The following is a 25,384-nucleotide window of genomic DNA, read 5'->3' as shown; positions in this document are numbered from 1 at the left end:
ATCTACTCTACTTCAAGGCCACAGAGCTGTTTTGGCTACTGGGTTGAGACTCACACAAAGTCACACGAGAACTTCTACAGCTCAAGGCCAGGTGTCTAATAACAATGTGACCGTGTGAAGACAGATTTCTTACCTTCCTCCCCCTTCTTGTATATAAGCTTTTTTTACTCTATTGAACTGCGCACACTCGCGCAGACTATTTTATACTCTGTGAGACCTGTGTCTATATTTATTGTATTGTATTAATAATGTATTTGAAGCTTCAAATAAATACCAGAAAGATAACTGTCTGATTCATCATTTATTTGATTTGATCACTCTGACTTGTACTCTACAGTATTGGGGTTTTTAGATTTCCATAACAGATCCTAGATAACAAACTGTCCTTCACTGCAAACATCGCTGCTACAACCCGCTGCTGCAGATACACGCTTTACAACATCAGGAAGATACGTCCCCAGCTGACACAGAAAGCGACTCAGGTTCTGGTCCAGGCTCTCGTCATCTCACGCCTAGACTACTGCAACTCCCTCCTGGCTGGTCTACCTGCATGTGCCATCCGACCTCTGCAGCTCATCCAGAATGCAGCGGCTCGTCTGGTCTTCAACCTTCCTAAATTCTCCCAAACCACTCCACTCCTCCGCTCACTCCACTGGCTTCCAGTAACTGCTAGAATCCACTTCAAGACAATGGTACTGGCGTACCATGCTGTGAATGGATCTGGCCCTTCCTACATCCAGGACATGGTTAAACTGTACACCCCAGCACGTGCACTCCGCTCTGCATCAGCCAAACAGCTCGCTGCACCCTCACTGCGAGGGGGACCCAAGTTCCCATCAGCAAAAACACGTGGGTTTGCTATCCTGGCTCCAAAATGGTGGAATGAGCTCCCCATTGGCATCAGGACAGCAGAAAGCTTACACATCTTCCAGGCTGAAAACTCATCTCTTTCGACTCCACTTCGAGCCATAGAATTACTAACAAAGCACTTATATATGAATAAAGGGCTGGCTTATCTAAATGTTTTGGCTCTTTGAAACCTGATGTACTTATATGATTCTGTTTTCTTCAAGTTTGTATCTTCCTGGTCGAATGCACTTATTGTGCGTTAAGTCGCTTCGGATAAAAGCGTCAGCTAAATGCAATGTAATGTAATGTGTATCCATCTGGACCAGGGCTTTTGTTGGTTTTGAGCCCAGAAATAGCCCTACTCAATTCCTCAATTGTAATTGCTGCCTTTAAAGACTTATTTTTGCTATATGTCACCGTTGGGAGGTCCAGTCCCGCAAGCAGAGTCTCCGCTTGGTCATCATTGTTTAATTCTGACTGAGTGTACAACTTTTTGTAGTATGCTTCAAAGCAGCTGCTGATATCATCCAAATCATATTTTAGTCCTTTATCCTGGGGATCTCTAATCTTGTATAGTTATCTCAGCTTGTTGTTTTTTTAATCTATAAGCCAATAATGTAGTTGATTTACCCCCCATTTTGTAATATTTCTGTTTTACAAACATCACATTTTTTATTATGTCTCGTGATTGGATATTGTTTATTTGAGTTTTTAGCTGTTGCATTTCTTTATTAAGATTTGGGTCCAATGTTGCTTCGTTTGTAGCTTTTTCAATTTTATTTCTAAATTAATTAGTTCCTGTTGTTTTTTCTTCTTTATTGCAGCTGTTTTCGATATTATTTTCCCTCGTAACACCGCTTTGCATGCATCCCAAAGGAATGTGGGAGAGATCATTATCTTCCAAATATTTTCCTATTTCCTCTTTCATCTCTTGCTTCGTCTTCCCATTCAGTATGGATGAGTTTAATCTCCATGATGTAACTCGCCTTTTAACATTTAATTATATTTACATTTGAACTGGACAGTGATCTGACATGTCCATTACTCCTATACTGCATGATTTAACCACATGCACATCTTTGTAAAACATTAGAAAATAGTCAATACGAGAGTATGCAGAGTGGGGAGACGAGAAAAAGGTCACATTTTTAACTGAGGGGTGAAACTCTCTCCACACATCTATTATACCTGCATCTTCCATTAAACTGTTGATTTTTCTGCACAATGAGCTACTTTGGGAACTGGATCCCTGGGAAGAGTCCAACTTGGGGTTCAATCCAACATTCAAATCTCCTCCACAGATCATGAGGCCCCGGGCTTTACTTAACATTAGATCGGAAATGTGCTTAAAGAAGGACCAGTTTGCTCCAGGTGGAGCGTACACATTCAGAACTTCGATCCCCTCCAATCTTCCCCCCACCATAATGTACCTCCCCTCCTTGTCTTTGAATTCAAACTGGACTTCAAAATTAAACGTATCTGCTATCATGACTGACACCCCCCTTCTACGTCCAGATTGATATGAGGCTGAGAAGACCTGATTGAAACCCCTTCTCTTAAAGGTAGGGTAGGTAAGAATGGAGAAACCAGCTTGAGTGCGCTAAAATTTGAAACTACGCAGCCGAGAAAAATCTGCCCCTTCCTTCAGACTTCCTTACAGAGCCCCTCCTCCAACACATGACCAATGAAGGCACGAGATAAGTTTGTGCACGAGATGGAAGGCTGACAGGCAGGTAGGCCATCCAGTTACTTTAGCCGGGCCGGCTAAAATAACTGGTCGTGCTTTTTACATCGCCACGACTTCCACAGATGACATTTCTTTATGTATTTATTGTCAAAGCATTTAATGTATTCATTTCATCAGGATGTTAAGAGCATTCCATGGAATATAACAAAAAGTGTTTCTGAAGTGAATTACCTACCCCACCTTTAAGTTGAGCATGGTCTGGTTCTGACAAGTGTGTTTCTTGAAGAAAAAGAACTCCCATATTCTCCCTTTGAACTTTACCCAAGATGTTACTCCACATAGTGAACTACTGAACACACACTAAGATCTAAAAGCAACTTCCTCTGCTCCAAACCCTTAGCTTAAAGTCTGCATCTAACAGAACTGACCCTTAGGGATATCGGGCTAAACTGACTGGTGCTGGAAAGGGGGTCTGTGACAATGGAGCCGATTTATTTTATTATATTAAATCTGTATATGCTATAACCATAAAAGATTAATAGGCAACAATTTAATAAATGTGTTCACTCCTTAAATGCGAAATCTGATGGAGTTGAGTTTGGGATAACATTTAAAGGGGACCTATCATGCAAAATGCACTTTTGTACGTCTTTTATACATGAATATGTGTCCCCGGTGTGTCAGGGAACTCACCAAGTGTCAGAAAACAAAACCCTCTCTCTTTTCCTCCATACCCAAATCTCTAAAAACGGGGCTGCAATGGAGCTGATACAGATTTGAATTGTTCTGACGTCAGAAAAGGGGTGCTCCGCCTATATGGGCAACTCTCCACCTATCAGGGGAATGAGAGACCGCTCGAAAGCGCTGGAGACGCTGTAGTACATATGCCAGGCCTGTAAGTGGCGCTGTAGTCTGCCACAAAAGCAGAATCAGCTGTTACAAAAACAGGGCTGGAAAAGAGCAAATGAGGCATGGCTAAAATCTGTTTGGTGTTTGAAAAAGAAACTTCACAGACATCTTTTATATAGGTATGGCCCTACAATATATGTTTCAAATATAGCATGATAGGTCCACTTTAAGTAACATGTATTTCAAAGTTGCACTCACACAGCATTTATGATGTTACTTAATATTTACACTATGTTATAGATTATAAAATATGGGTTAAGCAATCATATCAATGCTCTTGGCCTTTAAATGCATTGTATTTGCTTTTTGCAGGTTCTGGATGGTTATATTTACTGTTGGGCTGCTTTTGTCGCTCAGACAAGGAAACCCTGTTCACTTCCTGCCTTTTTGTTCAATTCCTGCAATATACCCTTCTTAGGATACATGGTTGGGTTTGAATTGTCAGTTTAGCTTGGGAACCTTCCTAGTGGAGTGAAATGACCCAGAAGTACCTCAGTGGCAGCCATGATAAGAGCTGTTGGAATTCTCTAGATGACAGGAAAGGAGCTTTGAAACTTCCTTAAAGAGCCTGTGACACGAGTTTCCCCCATCATCCAAACCCATGAATTTGAGTAAATATTGTCCCCTTGAAAATCGTTACTGAACTGATTTTGGATATTTGTACTTTGATAACCATTAATCTGCCCTTCAATGTTGACCATTTCCTGGATCTGCTCGGGGATTCTTCAAGTCCCGCCAAATGATGTGTGACGTCATTGCAGGCACAGCGCTCCAGCTGCACTGTTCAGGATCCCAGCATCTGCATGTAAACGCACGATGGCGCACACAGCAGCAAGCTCAGACAGCGATGACAGTTTAATTTTGAACGTGTCTGAGAGCTCATATGAGGCTGAAGGATCGCTTTATGTTGTATCTGTTAGAAGTTTAGGAATTAGGTGCGTCAATGTACTGGGACTAAAAATCATCCCGGGACTCTCGACCGGCCCACTTCGGTACCGCTAGTAAATTGTCAACGGGGGGAGTGGGGGATGTGCTAGTGATTTATCCGACCGGCCCACTTCGGTACCGGCCCATCGGGATTCGTCCCAATGGCCAGTCCGCCACTGCACCCAGCCCAGCCCACGTAAACTGTCAACGGGGGGAGCCTCGCTGCGGGGAAACGGTGGACCTAGTGTCCCGGTCGGAGTGGGAATGATAATAATAATAATAATCATAATCCGTGCATTTTATCCATTAATTTCCCCAACATTGTGGTGAAAAAACCACACGTTTAATCCATGTTGGTGTACTACAACTACAAAAAGCATCGGTTTGTTTTTTCATCAGGAAATGCAGACCGGCTCAAACAAACGATTTTTAAATCATCATCCTCACGATCATTTAATGTATCATATGTTCGCCGAATTGACATGAAAGCACTAATAAATGTAGTTTCATCCACTTGAGTTTACAACTACAAAAATAATCGATTTGTTTTTATATCACATCCTACGGGAGGAAATTCAGCAGCTCTCGCAACCGATTTGTAATCCTAATGTAATCATCATCTTCACCACGATCATTTATGTTTATGTTCGCCGAATTGACATGAAAGCACTGACAAATATGAATATACTGTAGTCAACTTCATTAAAACGTTATTAACGTGCCTAAACTCAGTAATTCACCATTTCTACGCATGACAACACACTTTGTCCGTGTTTGGCTCTCTCGTCGCACAGTGAAGCGTTCCCGCATTGACGTCACTTCCGGCTTCCCCCAAAACTTCAAAATGAGTCGAAGGAATTTCCCCGCGATGTTCGAAATTATTGATATTTATCGGAACGGTATCGCACCTTCTTTTTTAAACTGACGGTTCGAGATGACTAGTAGCCCAATATTTCATTGCACAACAGTTGTTGGGAGGCTGTCACAGGCTCTTTAATAACCTCTTTTAGCTTAGGGAACACGAGGCCTTCCTTTACGAAAGGAAAAGAAGAAAATGCTGTGCCACAATACCTTGCGGCCGCAACATTTACCTTGACACAACATTCGGCCGTTCACGGAAACAACCGATTATGACCGAGAAATGATATCATGAAAGTTACGGTGCTTATTCAGCCTTTTACAACTTATACCATAACTTGCCAAAGTACTTTGTTTTGAACATTCAACACTATAATAATCAAAAGGCGTTTTTAATGAAATTATCAAATCACACACACACACAAACACACACACACACACACACACACACAGGATTAGAACAAAAGGCTTGGATTTGAAGGAGAACATAATGCGACATGCGGCAGGTTGGAGGCTTTCACAGCCACGCGGCTAATCTTCCTGCGCTGCGATAACATTATTCTCTCCACTTCCTCCTCAGTGCCCGCCCTACACAGGTTATTGTGCATCAAGGTTAACACACACAATAGACAGGACTGCTGACAGGTTCAGAGACGGGAGAGATGGTCAGAGGGAACAATAGAGGACAGAGTCTAGACTGGGGGGGGTTATGGGAAACTCTGGTTTTGGTGTTAATCCTGGTTTATATTTTAGAGTGGTGTGAACCTTGACTTCCATGGCAGGATCATGTATTTAAAAAGGAATGTCCAACACAACAGATGGACATTAATCTGATAATCTGTAGACAATGTCTGTTGAGCCCCGGCAATATGTTTCTATATGGTGATGTGTAATGCTGTACATCAAACATAGTAACATAACAGAAGGAAACACAAACAAGTCTTTTATGTTCAAAAACATTTTTAAAGAAATACAGAATATTGAAAAATCATCCAGGGCTGTCATGATTTTGTTTCTAAATTGAAAATGGCTTTCACTCAAAAGCAGCGACTCTGAGCAGCGTGACTTACTGCGGTACAACTGTTTACTGTATCTTATGTACATTACAATGTTACTTTTTGAAATAAATAGTGCTAGTAAGTGATGAGTCCACTAACAAACAATAATAATCATCTATTTGAAAATCAACTATTAATTTAAATTAAAAAATCTAATCCTCCTCTGCTCCCTTAGATTCAATATATCCCTGTCAGTCATTTTAGATACAATAATTCATCAAGGCACTTTAATAACAGCTGATCCATGAAGTGAAAATAGTTTCAGCTCTATATGTATAAGATCATAGTAAAGACAAAAAGACCTTGTCCGCTCTAAGGTAAAAAACATTTATGTGCATCAGATACTTTTATAACCTTATGATCTCAGATTTATTTATACAGAAATTATACTTTATGTCTGCCTTTTAAAAACAGATAAAACAGACTAAAATTCTCTATGTAGAATGCTGGTAAATGTGAGTTTAACCTCCACTACACCCTGTCACTTCCTGTTGATCCTCATCCTGCAATCTCACTCTACCTATGATGCGAGAAAGCATCAACGTAGACATGAATAACTCAATATCCTGCCCATAATTGTTCAATAATTGGCAGATCAATCTCCTTCCTGAAGTGACGGGTATGTTTCACTCTATAAGAAAAACACATTCCCGCAGCAACCTTCAGAGTGACTGCATTATTTTTTCTCCGTCGTGAATGAAATGTTTCCGACACATCAAAGTGGGTATTTTTGCTCCAAGAAAGTTCTCTGTACTCTCCCTGGTCAGGGTTTGATCAGAGGGTCTTACCTGGTTACATGACCCTACTGTGATTTGACCTCCAGGACGGCGGAGGGACTCCAGGATATATACTAGGGCTGCACGATTTGGTGACAAAGTCATATTGCGATTATTGTGGACAATATTGCGATTTGCGATTTAATCGACAAAGTGTAATATGGACTTGCTTGGTCAGGGACAGAGCAAAGACAAATTATCATTTTGAAATCTGTATTTCTCAAAAAATCATAAACAAATACAATAAGAAAAATATCTTAATAGTAGGCTACTGTTTTGAAAATAAAAATAAATATCAAAATATATCTTCTTTGAAAAAGTTTTTTTCTGCACAGTAAATATAAGAAAACGTACACATTTTCATAAAATAAGACATCTGAATGCCCAAACAAATGAGGATGTAACAGAAAAAAGAGCAAGTAACAAAATGGGGCATATTTTGTGTAACCTCGACAATTGGAACAACATATATGTTAAATAAAAGTGATGCCTTTTTTATTTAGACATGCTTTTATTTTTAAGGTGACTTTGCGCTATTAACAGGAAGCTACTGTTCCCAAAGAAAAAAACTTGACGGAGATGAACGGAGATAAAGTAAAGACATTAACGGAGATATCTACATTTAAATACGGCGATATCAAAAGATAAAATGTACATTAAAGTATTAGCACCACCCGAAGAGGCACAAGGTTAGTGTTAACTGTAATATAAAAATGTGTCCTGATTCGTTTATACTGTTTTATAACTTTGCTAACTATTTGCAGTTCACTTGTTTAATGGTATGCTAAAGTCATGCTAATATGGATGAAGCTTAAATGCATTTGTTGTGTTGTGTCTTTGTATAGCTCTTCCATTGATTTTTGGAGTTTACAATAAATTCAAAATCATCAACCAATGGCGCTTTTCCACTGCAGGATCTGCACGGCTTAGCCCGCTTTTGTTTGCTTTTCCACTAGGGGTAGTTCCGGCTTACGGGTACTTTTTCACTTTTTTTCTGGCCCTCCAAAATCGAGGTTCTTACTAAGCCAACAACCGAGCTGAATATGCTAAACTAGTGACGTAAACACGTCTGTACCTCTTACAGACGTTACTCCATCTTGTTGCGGATGAAAAGAATACAGCGGGAGCTCGACGGCGCAACGCGAAACGACGCCTGGACTCCGCAACGGCCATGCAGGATGGTAAGTGTTTGAAAACAGTGTCTGTTCTTTGCTTGAAAGCGCTGTGTCGCTCGCTATCTATTGTAAAGCTCATTTCTAACAAACAAACCTATTTTATCCTTACATTTATGTTCCACAAGCCATGCTTTTATGGAGCCCCGAAGAGCTACGGTTAGCACCGATAGCATTAGCTAGAGCTATTGTTTGCTAACACCATATGTACCATTGTTTACATCCAGTTTTCTAGAGTTGTTGTTGCTATTTAGTATTGTGCTGCAGTAGTTTGTGGAATTAACAAGTCATGTATGCTGTTCTAGATGTCGTTGTGACTAGCGAGGACGAGGCCCGAACAACGAGTGATGGCAGTGCTCCAGAGCACCGTTCAGCTCGAGCACCAGCAACGCAGACAGCCAGCGTGTGGTTCTAGGTAAGAAATAGGCATGGCAAAACGACTGGAATTGTGACTTTTTTTAAACTTAAGATCATCGTCAGTAAGTAAAATAAGCAATACCACTGTGTGGAAATGCTCTGTTACAAGTAAAGTAACGTACCAAAAGTAAAAGTAGTAAGAATCACTATTAATGTTGCAGCTAGTACAATTGTGTTAGACATCCTAATATATTCTTGTATATTGTTCATTGTTAAGTGTTGTGCAGCAGACACATGGACCTGCACTGCTTTCCACTTATTTTGGACTGTGCTTTGTTTAGATTTTTGCACTTTAAACTGGTCTCATATGTATTCATACTTATATTCATTTGTAATTATCCATTTACTTCATGACTGTATATTTGTACATACTCATACATATATTTATATTCATTACCAACAGGCTAGACATAGAGTAATTCACTTTCACAATCATTGTAAACATCTAGGGCCAGAACTGTCTTTAGTTCATCCTTACTGTTGTTCTGTTTATACTTATTGTACAGTATTCTTATATCCTTATGTGACCTGTACCTGTCCTGTGTTTTTCATTCTTATTGCTGTTGCTGCTATAACACCTGAATTTCCCTACGGTGATTAAAAGAGGTTTATCTTATCTTATTGTCTTCCAGGCAAGAGGAGCACCTCACAGTCCTGAGGGAGATGCACAGTGCCGATCTGGCCGAGCAGGAACGGCACCTGCAGCTGGCCGTAGTGGCCTTTTACACTTGCATTTATGTATATACTTTGGTTGTGTTTTACACTTTTGTATTTATGTTTATAGTTTGCTTTGTTATTTGCACTTGTTTGATGATTAAACTGTTTGTTTGTAACAAGTATTTTTATCGTGATTTCCTTTGTTAATAGTAGATCTAAACAAACAAAACAGACCACAAAACAACTTTCTTAATTTATTAGAAAGATTTTCTTTTCATGATCTGTTATTTTCTCAAATGTTCTTATTATGGGGCAGTACTTACAGGTGCTTGAAATTCAAATATTTACTAAATAGTAAATTCTGATTTAAAAAATGGAAATCATTTGACAAACATGTATATGTGAAAGAGTAAAAAATATGTATTTATGTTCAATACAATTTACAATCAGTACAATGAATGTGTTGCACAGATAGGTGTATGTTTCCTCAGACGTCCTGAAGTTCTGCACCCACTGAGTGTGTGTGAAAGATGGAATAAAACCACCCCACCACTCGGTAGCTCGGTTGGACGTCCAAACACATGGTCTGCGGTGGCGACTTTGCAAATGGTATAACTTCTGAAATACACATAAAAACGCATACATATTTTTAATACGTAAAAGTAGTAGCTAAAATGTATTGAATACTTGAAACACTGGTCGTATAGTGAGCGTGACCCTAAACAAATTGCTAGTTAGCGAACGTTAGCTTACCAAGTAGCGTTGTCGTTTTGTAGTGATCAGTCGTCTTGTCGTATCTGCTGCGTTGTATGATTGCCCAAACTCTCCGGTTATCTTCTTCTGTATTTCGTCTTGATATACGCAGCTTTTTCCGAAACAAAGTTTGCCTCCTTGCTGTGATAAAAATCAAGAAAAAAAGTACACGATCGCTTCCAAATCCTCCATTGTTATGGTGTTTGTGAGGTGTGTCACTCACAGCAGTTTTACGCAGCGTCGCTCCGCCCGACGAACAGCCGATCGCCCCGCCTACACTGCGTCGTTACTATAGTTACTACCCCAGTTACTAACTGTAATGGAGCTTAAAGTGAGCCTGGCCTACCAAGGCCAAACTAAGCTAAGCTGTGCTAGGTCCTGCAGTGGAAAAGCGCCACAAGTGTACGACCATCTTTCAGAGGGATATGCTAAACTTGGTGTTCCGGTTTCCTGTTGTTAGCATTCCAGCTTTGCAGTAGCATGCAGCTAGTACGTACTTGTGTATTTAGTTAAATTACAAATAAAGTGTGGAGTTCCATATTAAACACACCGCCTCCGACTCCCATTCATCGGCTCTACACCACGCACATTTTTTTATTTAATTAAAACCTTTCACATCAAACACTACAAACCTGATGCCTTACAAATGTTGAACAATTCACCTTGAGCTTTTTCCATGACAAAGCACAGCCTGTTTTTAGTTTAAGATAATGTATGTAGGTTATAGTTGAACAACAAAATGTCCACAGGTTTATTCAGGGTCCAAACATTTGACATGTTCTTTCATACAAACAAGTACACGTTTCTAATAATGCAGATCATCAGTGGGAAAGAAACTTATACCTGTTGGAGTCCAAAATGGTCCTGTTCTTTGGGAGCTTCTGCCTGAGTGAGTGAGATCAGGATTAGAGGCCAGAAATCCGCTGCTGCGATAACATTTAATGCCTTTGTGTTGTACATGACACTCAATCGGACAGATTGGAGTCCAGGGGCCTCATTTATAAACGGTGCGTACGCTCAAAAGATGGCGTACGCCAGTTTCTAAGCAATGTTTGCGATTTATAAAAAACAAACTTGATGGGAAAACGTGCGGTCCTCCACGCAAACTCTAACCCATGCGTACGCACTAAGCACAACAACGGGAGAGACGAGAAACTGCGACACCGTTGGCAGAAGGAAGAATGGAGAGAAATATGTGGAAATAATACCATAAATAAAATGTTACCTCTCATTTATCATATATGAAGAATTCATTTTCAAACATTGATTAAAGCCAATCTTAAAATGATTAAACAAACGCCTGTTTGAGACTCCTCAGTGCACACAAACACATAACTTGGAGAAATAAATAAATACGGATATGTTATTGATCACCCCTCGATTATGTTCTCTTGTTAAGAAAAGTATTCTCATAAATGTGACCCGCTCTATCGAAATCAGTCGGAAGTCGCAACAGCTCATTTCAAAATAAACGTGGATTTACGTAAAAAACAATTTTTTCGGGGGTTCGGGTGTTTTGTTTGATTTTAAACAAACAAAGTCTTGGCTTTCAGAATATGAAACTTTTATTTCCAAAATCACACGATGAATACCTTTTTGAAGCTTGTAAAGGGACGAAGACAGGCAATCTGCTCTTCCGCAGCGCCGCCCCCCCTCCCTCCAGCTGACATTATGAATGTAAGTGTATAGTAATCATAGATAACACGGCAGGGTCCGTTACAGTTTGTTTTCATCTGATTTCAAATAAACAAAGTCTTGGCTTTCAGAATATTAAACTTGTTTCGGCAAATTCAGATGATAAATACAACTTTGAAGCTTCGGCATAATTACAAGCGGAGAACGGAGTAACTTAACGTCACAGCAGGCATAACAACAGCCGGTGTTTCTCGTGAGGGTTTTCCCGGGAAACAAACACAATACACACAAACGCAAAATTACACAAACACACACACACGTATACACACACACTCGCGCGCTTCCCCTCCAAACGAAAATATCTTCCCTCCGTAGTATTTTGATCATTTGCTTCACTAATAATCAATCAGATCGATGGATTCCAGAGAAGAGGAAACTTTGAAGGCCTTTTTCTCAAAATGATGACTCGGTGACAGTCATTATATAATGTGACATATTTCGCTTAATATTTGGAGTACAAAAACAATCCTGATATCATTAGAAAGCTAGGAATTGATTGATTGATTGATTGAAAAGTTTATTAACAGCTTGTATATTGGGTACAGTACAGTACAGCTCAAAACATACAATTGTTACGGGGATGCAGACCAGAGAAAGACTTTCGTCTTGTTTACATCAGGGTCCCCCATTTCCAATTCATCATATCATTTAAGACATATAAGACATATTTGACATACAGATGGCTTATTTATAATTTACATACAGGTGGTTTTTTACATACAGATTGCTTATTTACAATTTTCATTTTCGATTTCGTTCTAATACATCCTAACCGGACATTTAAGACATACCAAGTCTACAGATATACAGTTAGTAACAGAGTCTAAAATGCCAGTATATACATAGATGGGGGGGGAAGCTGTCCATTGAACGACAGGTTGAGATTTGTACCATTACCGGGGCCAGTTTTGCAATGCTCTCCCCCGAAGGTGCTCTTTAAGAGAGGTTTTGAAGGTAAGTATAGTTTTACTTTCCTTTACAGTTGTGGGAAGAGCGTTCCACCTTGATGTGGCATAATTGCGAAACGTGTATTCCCCCTTTTTTGTGCCAAATCTGGGTTTCACATGATTTGTGGAGCTCCCTCTGATGTTATGATCATGGTATTCCTTGACCTTTGGGAATAATTTTGACATGTACATGGGTACCATAGAGGTGTAGTGGATCTTGTAGACCAGGCCCATTGCAAGTAGCTGTACTCTGTCGTCTAATCTAAGCCATCCTAGGTTGTCAAAGTGGGCAGAGGTGAGGTGGGTTCTAGATGAAAGGTCAAGCAGTAGTCTGACCAGTTTATTTTGCGATGTTTGAAGTTTTATTTTTAGCGCCTTGGAGGTGCTATGGTACCATGACGTGCAAGCATAGTCATAGTACCCTTGAATGAGTGCTCCTGCCAGAGTTTTCAGGGTGTTTTTGTTTACCAGAGAGGAGATCCGGTATAGGAATCTAGTTCTTTGATTGACTTTTTGTATTACATTGGATGCCATTTTGTCACAGGAGAGGTTTGCCTCAAGAATAGATCCTAGGTATGTAATTTCCTTCTTACTTGTGACAATAATGTCGCCCACTGCAACTGAGAAGTCGTCGGATTTGCTGAGATTATGTTTCGAACCGAAGAGAATGGACTCTGTTTTACCCAGGTGTAATGATAATTTATTATCGGCGAGCCAGGTGCAGATTTTGCCGAGCTCGGAGCTGAGGGTTTTTTCAACCTGCAACCTGTTCCTGTCAGAGACCAGCAGGGCTGAGTCGTCCGCGAACAGGAACAAGTTGCAGTCACCTGCTGATGACATGTCATTTACATAAATTAGGAACAGTAACGGACCTAATATGCTTCCTTGTGGAACACCACAGCTCACTGGGAGGGGGGGGGACAGAGTACCGTTTACCTCCACCATCTGTCTCTCTCCTCTTTCCAACCAGTGGCGTTTTCTCCCGGAGGCCAAGGGAAGCCAGGCTTCCCCTGTTTTTTCGGATTGTAGTTATAATTTAAATAAATAAATCAAAACATTTTGTTTTGTTTCGATAATTCTCCTTTGCTGTGTGTTGCTGCCGGCCCGTCGCTCCCCCATTCTCATTGAGTATTTTACAAAGAGTGAAACAAACAGCGCCCCTCTGCAGGGTTTCCGCTAGGATTTTTTCTCGCCGGTCAAATGTCCGGGCAGAATTTATTTTACCGGATAAATTTGAAACTTACCGGTCATATTTCACTAATAATAGTAAGAGTTGTGTAGCAGAGTTTCCGTTAGCAGGTAATTACCGGACTATGAGCAGATATGCTGATGTTTAAAACTCAGTTAATGGGGCTCATTTTTATATTGCTTCAGTCTATAATCGTAACAGATCGAAAAAATTCAGATTCATTTTTCCATAAATGATTCCACAAACAACATAATTATTACATTCAAACAAACTACTTGTAGTAGATAACGTACATTATTCAAAAGTTTACATTAACTTTGAATAATAACACGGGAGAAACGGATCCTCTCTTTTCCCCTCTCCCTCCCTCCCTCTCCTGACAGCCCGTCAGTTTCTCATGCAGCTCCTGCAGCTCGCTAAACAGAGGCGGGGCTTCAGGTGATCATGCAGAGCTGCGTGTCTCCATCAGACTCAGCAGCTGATCTGATCTCTCTCTCTCGTGTCCGGTTATACTTCACTCGCGTTTATGTCCATATCGATCAGATCCAGCTCTCCTGATCGGCCTTTATAGAGAGCACCGATCAAACTATTAAGAGTGAATATCGGCCGATAATGACCGGTGGCCGATCTATCGGAGCATCCATAATTATTACCAGACATTTTGACCGGGAGGTTTTGAATTTACCGGTTTTTAATACATTTTACCAGCTAAAAACCGGTAATTACCGGCTAACGGAAACCCTGCCCTCTAGATGTTATGGTGAAACAGTAGATGGCACTCTCTGTTGCGAGAGGAGGCCAGCCGAATCTGGCTTCCCTTGGTGAAAAAAAATGGAGGGATTGACCAATCAGATGAGGCTCACGTGATGCCCCTGCCAACCTGTGATTGGTCAGGGCCATGCCAAGGGAAGCCAGAGGCGGCTGGCTTCCCTTGCCTCACAATCCAATCAAATCGTCTCAACTTAGTGTTGCAGTGACGCATCCTAAAATCCGGAAGTAAGCTGCTCTCGGTTTCCCTCGACAAAAAAGCAATGGGATTTCTCCATAGGATTTTGGAAAATAGCTCGAAATAAGGTCAGTGGAAAACGAACCTGTTAGATAAATGCACGTTGTGTTCAGTCGGATAATATCCACATGTCTGCCCTACTTTTATAATTTTCGAATCATAAATCTAATCGATAGAAGATAGATAGCGCCACTGCACCACTCTCACCGCCGTTAGAAAGTAGCAAGCAACTGAAGCAAGTGCAATTATGGAGGGTGGAGATTTGGAGTATTTCATCAAAAATAATTGTACTAAACTTCCGCTACAGCAGCAACAACAAATACAATCTGATGACAGGCCAATGCCCAAACTGGAGCTGTGTACAGCGAGGAAAAAAGGAGCGAATCGGACGTAAAACGTTAAAGGTCTCCTGATTTAGTTTGTGAATGAATGCTTATTAGAGTTTGGGCTGGAGAGTGCGTGCGGACCTGTCGGTTAGATAACAGGCGTGTGTAAGTCCTGCATCTGTATGATACAAATGTGTGTAAAATGATACCGGGTGCTGTAATCACTCATCTGGTTACGTTATTATATTGACCACCACACCCCCGACTCAAAAGAAAGGACGTATTATTGGCTTCCCCTAATTTTTTTCCCACGCCACGCTACTGTTTCCAACAGTGTATACAACTCAAAATGTGTCTTCGGGTCAATGCGACTGATTTCGATAGAGCAGGTCACAAATGATGCGGTAAGCAGGAGGACAGGATTACGTTTAAACTGAGGCCGTTTTGCATTTCTATAGGTTGTAGATACGAGCATGGTTTTATATACTATCATGTTTAATCGTGTTTTATGCCGTTTGCCAAGACTTGATAAGTCGCTCGTAAAACACAGGAGGTATGGAAACTAAGAACACCATATGTGGTAAATTGTACAGCTGATATAACACAACACATTAGTTGTATTTCCTTTAACTGGTAGATTATGGATATATAGTTGCTGATCGACAGCTGGAACACAAACCACCAAATACAAACAAATAATTCAGATCCAGTCGTCATGACTCCACACCGGGGGGATTCCCCGATCATTTTTTACAGTTTCTCATCAAGGGGGGGTCTCCTGTCCCCGGCACAAACACACTGACACACTGCCTGAGGAAGGCTATGTGTATTCTTTTTGTCATGAACCTTTTTCGGACCATTTATTTATTTATTTTGGTGACGATCCGACCTCCATGCTGCTACTCTGGTTCAAACGGCATCCACCAAACAATATGATTTATCTCCACCTCCCCAAAATAAGCAAAATCTGACACGGTGTGAGATGTCTTTTTTAGCTGTTCTGTCGTCATTTCCTGCGATCTTCTTCGTGCAGTCAGTCAGAATAAATGAATGAATGTGGGCGTTACGTGAAGCCCGCAAAAGCTGCGCCGCATTTCGAGTCGATTGTGATTTATAAAAAGGGAAACCGGCGTAGGATGTGCCGTACGCAAGTCCTGCGCCGGTACGCAGTCTTTTATGAATCGAAATGTCTGTGCGTATTTATTTGCTTTGTCCTATGTAAGCAACCTTCCCACGCCAATCCTACGCAAGGCTTTATAAATGAGGCCCCAGGTCATACAAAATAAGCAACCTGGAGGCATCATTTGGACTTTAGGAACTTTGAAGAGCAATTTAAAACTTTAGCTTTTTTGCCGTGTATACATACACTGATCAGTCAACCATGAATGGTTGACTGATCAGAAATAGTGTTGTAAAGTAACTGTGGTGTAAAGTCATTTCACTTACTCAAGTACTCTTAAAGGTGGGGTAGGTAATTTTGGAGAAACCAGCTCGAGTGTGCTAGAATTTGAAAATACACAGCCGGGAAAAATCTGCCACTTCCTTGCAGAGCCCCTCCTCCAACACACACAAACGCGCACATGACTGAATACTTTTACTTTTGCTACTTTCACTATATTTTGATGATAATACTTTTCTGCAAAATTACTCGAGTAACATTTTGAATGCAGGACTTTTACTTGTAACAGAGTATTCCTACACTCTGGTACTTCTACTTTACTTAAGTACTAGATCTGAGTACTTCTTCCACCTCTGCAGAAATACCAAATTAATCAAAAATGAACAAAGCCCTACTCACGAGTACACCAGCAGTAACAATCTCCCAACTGTGTTAACCTGTTCAGGCCTGAGCCTGTTTTTCAGGTCTCAGGCTCGAAAATGACATTCCCAGAACAAATGACTATTACCTTCACTTCTAAAAGGGTTAAATTAATCATCTTTTTTCTCAAAGCAATGATAAACCTGTGAGTTGGATGTAGAAAAGTCAGAATCAATATAGAATTTTGTTATTTTAAAGTAAATTCAGATTGAACATAGTAAAACAATGTCAATTATAGTGTCCGTCTAAAATAAAAACATTACCTATAGTGAAAACCACCCTTGAATGATGGGTTAGTAGACTAAAAGCTTTAGGAATCCAAACTATAACATATTATAAGTACCCTGTATCAAGATTGATGCAAAACAAGTTAAATGTGACCTTTTTAGAGAGATTTAGAAAAAACAAAACACTTCTGGGGTCATTTGGGTGCATTTTCCATATCTCTGGAACCCATCGGTCGATTTTGATGATTGACATCTCTTTTTAACCATTAGAGCCAATAGAATCGAGGGGAAGTTCCTCAAATCCATCTAAACATTACCCATTGGTGAATGAGTGATGCGAAGCTGTGATACACTCTCGTAGCTATCATAGCAGCTATTTATGAAAACTCCGTTATTGACATAAATATGATGATGGATTATCAGTAATCATTTGAAAGTGACACAGACACATTGGATTAATGGATTAACCTTCAGCAGCGTTTTTATCGTTTTAATGACATTGAAGACCACTTTTGATCAGAAAAACAGCAAAGGTAAGACTATTTACCGTTTTTGCTCCGTAAAGCTACGTTGTGTGTTGTCTGCGTTTGCCTGAGCTGCCGCGAGTTTTGGTGGCACTGATATCTTGTTTGTGCAGATCCGATAAGTAATAAAATATTTCTACCGGGAGTTCTGTGCTAAGTGCGTTAGCATTTTTACGCTCAGGGCTCATTTAGACGCTTCTTGTGAGACTTGTGTTTTGTTTCGGTAAAAAAATTTCATATCGTCAGTTAGCTGAGTTTCTTCCCGTTAAGTGGATATGACACATTAATAGGTTGTTAAATGTTAAGAAGCCCTGAGACACAGTTTCATGAAAAAAAGAAGAAGCCTGCATGCAGCTGCCGGGCTTAACAGGTTTTTATTTATTTTGTACTTTTTATTTTTGTTTTTTATAAACAAACAGCCAGACAGACAGCACAATAGCAGTTGGCAAACAAATTAGGATGACAACAATGTGATTCGAGTCCAACAGGATAAAAAACAAAGACAAAACAAACAAAAAAATGAAACAAAACACAAAATAAAATAAAAAAAAGGACTGTGACAGGACAAAATCAAAAAAATCAACAAAAAAAACAGGTTAACAAGTAAAACACAAATTGTGTAACCCAAATACTGGATAAACCCAAATGCTGAATTTGAAGGATCAGGATTGACTAACCGGAAACCTCGACTTGTTGAACAATCCATATCAACTTCCATTTCAAATAGGAAATGCCTCTTTTCTGAAGCTTAGGATATTTAGAGGGCTCATTCTGTGTCTGCAGACCCTGATCCCTCTGCAGACCCTGATCCCTCTGCAGACCCTGATCCCTCTGCAGACCCTGATCCCTCTGCAGACCCTGATCCCTCTGCAGACCCTGATCCCTCTGCAGACCCTGATCCCTCTGCAGACCCTGATCCCTCTGCAGACCCTGATCCCTCTGCAGACCCTGATCCCTCTACAGACCCTGATCCCTCTGCAGACCCTGATCCCTCTGCAGACCCTGATCCCTCTGCAGACCCTGATCCCTCTACAGACCCTGATCCCTCTGCAGACCCCCGTCATCCCATTCAGAAAGCTCGAGCATAGGATGAAGGGAGGAAGGTGACTGGAGTTAATGAAGCCTCACACACACACACACACTTCGGCAGTTTGTTGTTGTTGCTGCGCGTGCTGATGACCGGGTGATTGACAGCCATCAATCAGAGCGGTCAAACAGACCTGCGTCCCATGACGCATGACAAAAAGCACAATCATCAAACAGAGATGATGCTCGATGCATCTTAACCTCTATGATCTTAACCCATTCACACGCACACACTTCGTGGACGCACGGGCGTACATTAAACTGCAAGCACGCGCACACACAGTCATCATCGGGAGGAGCTGCACGCGCACACAAAGTCATCAACGGGAGGAGCTGCACACGCACACAGTCATCACCGGGAGGAGCTGCATGCGCACACAGTCAACACCGGGAGCACACACAGTCAAACTGCGAGTAGCAGACACTTGGGGTTTCCTGCATTAAACGGCAGAAGAACACACTCACCTTTGTGGCTCTGCTGCTCCTCCAGAACACCAGACAGGATGTGCAGCCCGAACACACATGCATCCACAACAGCTCCGGCTATTTCCACAAAGACGGGACAAAACGGGAATAAAGCATCTTCCGGCACCGCTCCGTTATAAATCCACAGCGAGACAGAGAGACAGTCCTGGACGGACAGACAGAAACAGTGTCCGCTCAGGCTCCAGACGACACAATGAGGCGTCTGAGCATCACCGCGGATCGGCCCCACGCCACGCCCTCCTCATTATCATAGCCAATCCTCATTATCTGCAGCCAATCAGAGGGCGGTTTGCCGGCCCTGATTCCACCCTCTTCAATTTTCAAAAGTAACTTTATCTCTCAAAGTGCCTAAATAATTAAAACCACTGTATCATGACGATATTACAGAAAAAAAATAAAACTGCTGAAAATATTTTCCTTCAACATGTTGATTATGTCTCTCATCCAACAAGCTGTATTTATTAAAACATCATAATATGAATTTACCTTTTCTTAATATATTGTACTGTTTATAGTTATTATTATTATTATTATTATATAATATATATATAGATATATCTTTTTTTAATGACATGAATAGACATTTTTTCTCATCAGCACGTGTTTCCATTAGGGATAAGGGATTTGTAATGCATATGTTTTTTAATTATTATAACGTCTTAACGGTGTTACTGGGCGGGAGTTGTGTGAAATGCATTTCACTCACGGGAATGGATCACTTAAATAAAAAAATGTATGACAAATGGAGTTAGAAATAAGTGATACTCAGTATCCCTCTGCTCGTCTCTGCTTGTCTAGAGGCTGCAGAATATTTTAGCAAATTGTAATCTCCTGCAGGTCAGTGAGACCAGAGGGCCAAAAAGCTGCTGAAAATCGAGAGGCTGCTTGAGGCTGGCTGCAGAACGGAGCAATTTCCATAGACCCCAATGTTAAAATGCCCACCTTTACAGCAGAAATAAACGTGTTTACACAGGGCCGTCCCTGGCCAACATGAGTAGGGTTGGGTACCGAGAACCGGTTCCGGTTCGGAACCGGTTCCAACATTTCGATTCCAACGGCATGATTTAGAAATGTGAATTTCGGTTCCGCTTTTCGATGCCTGAGGAAATGTTTCTCGCCGCTCTCCGTAGCCTACTGGCTACTGTATGACTGCGAAGGGGTGGGAAATGTAGCGTTGTACCCATAGATATATATATAAACACGTGTTTACTTTATATATATATCTATGGTTGTACCTACACTTCCTACAGCGTAACCTGAGACCAGGGCCGGCCCGTCGCACTGGCGTTATAGATGTTCGCCTAGGGCCCCAGATCTGTGGAGGCGCTGCGCTGACAGCTCTGGGAGGAAAAACACTCAGAGTCCTTTACCTCACTGAGCTGTATAGTTATCAGCCACTCAGTCTGATAACTACAGCTCAGTGAGGTAAAGGACTCTGAGTGTTTAGATAGTTCACTTTAGTCTAAGTTATCTCAGTGGGTCTCAAACGGTTTGATCACAATTTATGTAAACACATATTTCCAAGGCACTCCTATGTATACTATAGGACAGTAAACCAGACATATCGTTTTAAACTGGAGAGATAAAAAAATATGCATTAATAAAATAGTAAAATAAGATATGAATGAACAACAAAACTAAAATACGTTACATGTATTTGTTATTGGCTATGGGTTATTGGTTATGTTCACATACTTATTTAATTATTAAAATGTAAACCGATCTTTTTCATATGGGTGTTTAGAGTTGTACCCTCTAGATCTAGTCTCTCGTAATCCTGCTTAAAGTGCACCAGATTGAAGCATTTTACTTTAAAATGTTCAAACATTTCTTCCCGGTATGCCTGAGAAGGCAGATATGCTTGTTTTTCTCAACAAGAACTGTTTTTAAATGGGTTTCCTTTAAAAGTTGGACTGTTGCACTCTTGTAGCTTCAGTGGTTCTCAGGTTACAGTTACATAGCAGTGAATATAAACAGACTGATTAATGTGAATATTACTGTAAACTAACCTGTGTCAAAGTTTCTCGAATAAATGTAATTTTTTTGGTGGAAGAAGCATGTATCATTTTTTTACCCTGCCCCTCAAAGAATCGGAATTGAGAACCGTTAAGAACCGGAATCGAAAAGCAGAATCGGAATCGGAATCGTGGAAATTCAAACGATACCCAACCCTAAACATGAGGCCCCACGCAAAGTTATATGATGAGGCCCTCTGTTTTGCGAGCGTCGACGGGGGGGGAGCCTCGCAGCGGCGAAACCGTGCCACGCCACACTAATTGCGCCTCATTTTTGGCTCAGTTGAGGCATTTTTTGCATTTTTTGGACATGCTAAACTATGACTTTTTTGTAATTTTTTTTAAATGCTATATTATGACTTTTCTGTCATTTTTAATGACATGCTATACTACGCCTCTACACACCATACCGTGCCTTATTTCGATATAAAATACCATGTTTTTTTTTGTTGCATTTTTTGCATTTTTTCGACATGCTATATTATGAATTTTCTGTCATTATTTTCAACATTCTGTATTATGACTTTTCTGTCATTTTTAACGACATACTATGCTACGCCTGGTTTCTACACACCATACCGTGTGTTATGTTCAAAATTCCAGGAAAGACAGACAACTTCTATTAACTATTTATAATAAGAGAGCAAATTACATATAATCACTTGGCCAAGGACTACGTCCGGTCACAGAAATCACAGGCAGCAGAGCTGTAATCTGTCAGTCTATTTCCGGAAAGCGCCCCGAACCTCGCGCAACAATACATTTTATTACACAGGGGCCAGGGCGTTGCCCATACGTTTATGATTGGTCAAGACTAGATGAAGAGAAACCGTGGTTTGGACTTGGTTCTCGTCTCTTGGCAACACAATCCTCCGATCAACATTCGGCCGGCCGGCGAAGTCCCTCCCTACTCTGTCCCTCCCTACTCTGTCTCTATCCTAGTAATTTGTTTTCGCTAACGTTTCTACAGATATAGTGGAAAACCTTCATAATGCTGCTTCCTAGATATGCGTGGGAGCGAGGCTCCCATACAACTCAAGGCCGGAGCGATGTCCTGTTCTGACTACCTCTTTGTATTCTTCCAGTGTCTGCACTTGACCTTGCTCTAGTATTGCAGGCTAAAAACTTTCTTCTGTGACTTTTCCCTTCGTTTAGCTCAAGCCTGTTTATAACTCGAATCCCTGGGAACTTCCTAATTACTTTAAAAGTTCTTAGGGCCCTCTTTATTGGGATATCTTCATTTAAACTTAGCGACAGATATCTCTTATACAAACAGGTATAATGATAAACGTAGTCTTCGGAATTCCACTCAGTTTGGGACTCACTCACATGATCAGTTCCTGACACAAACCGGTCGAATGATAATCTGTCACAAGGCATTGGGACACCTTCGTTTAAATGTAGCCACAGATGTCTTCACACAAACAGGTCTAATGATGAACTGAGTCTTCGGGATTCCACTCAGTCCACTCAAGGAAGTGGTCTCCTCGAAGCCTGGATAGCTCAGTCGGTAGAGCATCAGACTTTTAATCTGAGGGTCCAGGGTTCAAGTCCCTGTTCAGGCAAAAAGTCTATTGTGTAAAGAGACTGAAGTCTTCATTGAAATCCTCCCTTCACCAAAGGCTAAAGTTGGTCTGAGGGAGCTCCACAGTCTCCTTCTGCCCTTAATGAGACAGGCATTTGGTCAAGCCTGTTTGTAACTTGAATCCCTGCAAACTTCCACGTTACTTTAAAAGTTCTTAGGGCCCTCTTTATTGGGATATCTTCATTTAAATTTAGCCGCAGATATCTCTTATACAAACAGGTATAATGATAAACTTAGTCTTCTGGATTCCACTCAGTTTGGGACTCACTTGATCAGTTCCTGACACAAACAGGTCGAATGATAATCTGTCATTATCTCAAATGCTACATGAAAATCAGGGTCTTCGGGATTCCAATCCGGTTGGACCTCACTTGATCAGTTCCTCAAGGAGGTGGTCTTCTCGAAGCCTGGATAGCTCAGACGGTAGGCATCAGACTTTTAATCTGAGGGTCCAGGGTTCAAGTCCCTGTTCAGGTGAAAAGTCTATTGTGTAAAGAGACTGAAGTCTTCATTGAAATCCTCCCTTCACCAAAGGCTAATGGTCGTCTGAGTGAGCTCCGCAGTCTCCTTCTGCCCTTAATGAGACAGGCATCTATATCCACATTATTTAAAAGTTCTTAAGGCCCCCTCTACTGAGACACCTTCATTTAAATGTAGGCACAGATGTCTTTACACAAACAGTCTAATGATGAACTGTGTCAATCAATCAATCAATCAATCAATCAATGTTTATTTATATAGCCCAATATCACAAATGTTACATTTGTCTCAGTGGACTTCACAGTGTGTACAGAATATCAGTATGGCAATACGACACCCTCTGTCCTTAGACCCTCACATCATACAAGGAAAAACTTCCGGAGAAAACCCACAGTTTAAAGGGGAAAAATGGGAGAAACCTCAGGGAGAGCAACAGAGGAGGGATCCCTCTCCCAGGACGGACAGACGTGCAATAGATGCCGTGTGTAAATTGAAAAGATAATACATTTACAACATAGCTAGTCGAAATGTTTGGAAATGCATGTGTCTATCATAAGAAGATGAATCCACGAGGAGATCCATCCAGGACACATGATCCAGGACCACAGCAACAGGCACAGCCACGAGTCTTCGGGATTCAACTCAGTCCACTCAAGGAGGTGGGCTTCTCTAAGCCTGGATAGCTCAGTCGTTAGAGCATCAGACTTTTAATCTGATGGTCCAGGGTTCAAGTCCCTGTTCAGGCAAAAAGTCTACTGAGTAATGTTACTGACATCTTCATTGAAATCCTCACTGCACCAAAGGCTAACGGTGGTCTGAGGGAGCTCCACAGTCTCCTTCTGCCCTTAATGAGACAGGCATTTGGTCAAGCCTGTTTGTAACTCGAATCCCTGGGAACTTCGAATGTACTTTAAAAATTCTTAAGGCCCTCTTTATTGGGATATCTTCATTTAAACTTAGCCACAGATATCTGTTATACAAACAGGTATAATGATAAACTTAGTCTACGGGATTCCACTCAGTTTGGGACTCACTTGATCAGTTCCTGACACAAACAGGTCTAATGATAATCTGTCATTATCTCAAATGTGACATGAAGATCAGCGTCTTTGCGATTCCAATCCGGTTGGACCTCACATGAACGGTTCCTCCAGGAGCTGGTCTTTTTGAAGCCTGGATAGCTCAGTCGGTAGAGCATCAGACTTTTAATTTGAGGGTCCAGGGTTCAAGTCCCTGTTCAGGCAAAAAGTCTATTGTGTAAAGAGACTGAAGTCTTCATTGAAATCCTCCCTTCACCAAAGGCTAACAGTGGTCTGAGGGAGCTCCACAGTCTCCTACTGCCCTTAATGAGACAGGCATTTGGTCAAGCCTGTTTATAACTAGAATCCTTTCAAACTTCCATGTTACTTTAAAAGTTCTCAGGCCCCTCTTTATTGGGATATCTTCATTTAAATGTAGCCACAGATATATCTTATACAAACAGGTATAATGATAAACTTAGTCTTCGGGATTCCACTCAGTTTGGGACTCACTTGATCAGTTCCTGACACAAACAGGTCTAATGATAATCTGTCATTATCTCAAATGCTACATGAAAATCAGGGTCTTCGGGATTCCAATCCTGTTGGACCTCACATGAACGGTTCCTCCAGGAGGTGCACTTTTTGAAGCCTGGATATGTCACATGGAAGAGCATCAGGCTTTTAATCTGAGGGTCCAGGGTTCAAGTCCCTGTTCAGGCGAAAAGTCAATTGTGTAAAGAAATTGAAGTCTTCATTGAAATCCTCCATTCACCAAAGGCTAACGGTGGTCTGAGGGAGCTCCACAGTCTCCTTCTGCCCTTAATGAGACAGGCATTTGGTAAAGCCTGTTTGTTACTAAAATCCCTGGGAATATCCACATAATTTAAAAGTTCTTAAGGCCCCCTCTATTGGGA

The 25,384-nt window shown here is 41.1% G+C and overlaps 1 protein-coding gene and 4 non-coding genes across 5 annotated transcripts in view; 4 read left to right on the top strand and 1 right to left on the bottom strand.

Moving 5' to 3' along the window:
* LOC117539119 (semaphorin-6C-like) overlaps positions 1-19,552 on the bottom strand; it is a 73,028-nt gene extending 53,476 nt beyond the window's left edge. Inside the window, exon 1 of the mRNA XM_034205147.1 lies at positions 19,348-19,552. The gene's annotated coding sequence lies outside the window, so the exon portion shown is untranslated. The remainder of the gene's footprint in view (positions 1-19,347) is intronic.
* Positions 19,553-22,875: 3,323 nt separating this feature from the next.
* Positions 22,876-22,948, top strand: trnak-uuu. The gene has a single exon. It is a non-coding gene; the product is annotated as a tRNA-Lys (tRNA).
* A 425-nt stretch (positions 22,949-23,373) lies between these two features.
* trnak-uuu lies at positions 23,374-23,445 on the top strand. Its single transcript has one exon. It is a non-coding gene; the product is annotated as a tRNA-Lys (tRNA).
* Positions 23,446-24,121: 676 nt separating this feature from the next.
* trnak-uuu lies at positions 24,122-24,194 on the top strand. Its single transcript has one exon. It is a non-coding gene; the product is annotated as a tRNA-Lys (tRNA).
* A 425-nt stretch (positions 24,195-24,619) lies between these two features.
* trnak-uuu lies at positions 24,620-24,692 on the top strand. Its single transcript has one exon. It is a non-coding gene; the product is annotated as a tRNA-Lys (tRNA).
* Positions 24,693-25,384: the final 692 nt, after the last annotated feature.

Source organism: Gymnodraco acuticeps, unplaced genomic scaffold, assembly GCF_902827175.1.
Source record: "Gymnodraco acuticeps unplaced genomic scaffold, fGymAcu1.1, whole genome shotgun sequence".
Lineage (NCBI taxonomy): Eukaryota > Metazoa > Chordata > Actinopteri > Perciformes > Bathydraconidae > Gymnodraco > Gymnodraco acuticeps.
This window is presented reverse-complemented; position numbering and strand designations above follow the sequence as displayed.